We start from the raw sequence: 2,693 nt of genomic DNA, 5'->3' as shown, positions 1-2,693 counted from the left end.
GCTTCTCAATATTGGTAATCCAATCAAAAGACGTGCACGCACAACGCCTGCTAGCTGGCTCCTGTGTAACACTGGAGCCAGCCAGCAAGCGTACAATAGCCAACTCTAAAGCTGATTGGTTGACACTAAATTTTCATTTCCATTCACTTTAAGCTACAAGCGCCCGCACTGTTGATTCTGAAGGTCTGAGGGCAGATTTTAGACCCCTGGCAACACATGATGGCTGAATATGATTGGATAAAAGATCTAACATAAAGACCAGCCCTCCAAATCTCAACCTGGGGCTGGAAGCAGTGCAACCAAGAGGAAAGCTATGAAATGAAGAGTATAATTCTTACTCTGGGGAATAATTTAATACATATTTGTGGGAAAATATATTTAAAAAATATATATATTCTGATGATGTTTAGGCCAGCAGAGAAGGCCTTGCTGGCCCTGACGGCCCACCACTGCTGAGATGGTTGTCCTACTTGAGATAATTTAGGTAGTTCCATTAATCAATCTTCACTACCCTGGTAGTCATTCTGAATGCAGGTTGTGMGTGATTAAAAGTTCCAATCGTTGGCTATCCTTACTCTGGCAATAGGAATTTCACATCACTTTTCAAGCCAGCATAATCTGAACTGCAGGCCTGATATGGCCTGTAAACTAGGAGTTTCTTAACGCCACTGTTATGGTATAACTAAGCCCTCAAAGAAAGGCCTTAAGATATAAATAATGATATGTCATAAAGAGTTTAATTTTAAAGGCTAATAAGGCTGGTAGAACCCTTCATAGAGAGTTATAGGAAGATCCTTTGCAGGGATATTCAACTCAACTGATAATTAATTGCATAAACCTGGTGTCCCAGGTCTAAATCAGTCACTGATTAGAGTGGAACAATAAAAAAAAGCAGTGAAACTGGCTCCGAGGTCCAGAGTTGAGTTTGATGGCTTTAGAAGATAAAAATGTTCTTGATAGAACCCTCCATAGAGTGTTCTATGCATAACCATTTATAGAAAGCTCTCTGTAGAACCATTTAGGTCTTTCTATAAATAAAGGGGCCAATGTGTGACATCACGGTCAACATTTCTAAATGGTTTGAAATACATATAAATATGATTTTCTTGCAGCTTCACATGTGTAGTTATAGGAATAAGAGTCTAGATAGGCACAATGAGACCATAACTCCTAGCAACATCAAAACATCTACATGTCATTCAAAATGTCACATGAAACATGGGCGGTGCATGTTTCTTTGTCATGCCAAGTTGCCAGGTCTGTTTGTGCTTTAGTCAACTMCTCTATCATATATACCCATGCTAAACATTGCAGAAGAAGGAAAAAGATTAACAACAGCATTTCTGTATTTTTTTAATAGTTTATAAAAAAAAATATTGTGTATGTGCGTGTCACACACACGCGCACACACACACATTCTTGTTTCCTTTGTCCTTGTTTCCTCCACTCCTTGCCTCTCCTCAAAAGTGCATTGAAGCCTGAGGGGAGAAAGCTTCCCTCCTGTCCCCCATGTGTTTTGAGAGGGAAGTGAGGAATGGAGGAAACAAGGGGAGAATCGCAATTGCATTTCCTTAATTTCTCACGTCCTCTCTATTCGCCTTCTTCTCAAAACCCAATGGATAAGAAGGTGAGACGGGGGGGACCTCTGACCTTCTCATCCAATGAGTTTTGAGGATGAAATGAGGAGAGAGGATGCGACGAATCAAGGAAATGCAATTGAGATTCTCCGAAGGACAGAGGATGCAAGTATTTCACAGCTATTAACATTTTTGACAGCGCCAAACTGACTGACTGACTGACTGAGCTACAGTCCCATAATGCCCATGGCCTGTCCAGAAACAACCCCTAGCCCCTACTGCCCAGAGTCTAGACACTTGTGGAGATCTGAGAATGATTGATAGGTGGTGACATAGGGAGAGCTCCACTTTACCCCCTGATAGCCTTGGTGGATTTTTGGCTGTCCAATTCTCTCAGATCTCCACAAGTGTCTAGGGGTAGGGCTAGAAGTTGTTTCTTGATGGGACTCCACAACCCTGCGGGTGTGTGGTGAACCTACAGCACAACACTTGAGGCATTGGTTGGATGTTTAATTCCATTGCTATACACACACAGATTAGCACAGGTGTAAACTGGACAAACCACGGCACCCCATCAGGCTGATGAGACAGGTCTGTGTAGCTGGAGACCTGCTGTAAACAGTGAAAGGATACATGTATACTATTCACACCATTGCTTCATTCCAGCTAGTTACATGTGCAACCAATGACTAACTTCACTTAGTGCATATCTCTAGTCTTGCGATAGATACTGTTGTTTTGGCTCTATAGAATATAAAAATAAAAATAAAATAACAATGGTTAGCTAGGTAGCTAGGATATATCAGTCAGATAAACATTTACAGTAAGAGCAGTTAATGAATAAATCACTCTAAATTGAGAAATCGTATCTTATCTTGGCACTGTGACATGGTATGGACAGCTATTTATCAATTAATTCATATATAACGGACTAATAGATTCATAGAGTTAGCTGGCTGGGCACTTGACCAGGCATTCCACATTTAACCCCACCCACATTTGAATGTCGAAATATCAAGCAGTTGTTTTGGTTTTATATGCAAAAACAGAAAATCAAGCAACTTTTTATTTATTTATAATATATTTATAATATATTTATTCATGTGCAGTATCACA

Source organism: Salvelinus sp. IW2-2015, linkage group LG13, assembly GCF_002910315.2.
Source record: "Salvelinus sp. IW2-2015 linkage group LG13, ASM291031v2, whole genome shotgun sequence".
Lineage (NCBI taxonomy): Eukaryota > Metazoa > Chordata > Actinopteri > Salmoniformes > Salmonidae > Salvelinus > Salvelinus sp. IW2-2015.
The sequence above is the reverse complement of the archived record's forward strand: the minus strand, read 5'-3'. Positions refer to the sequence as shown.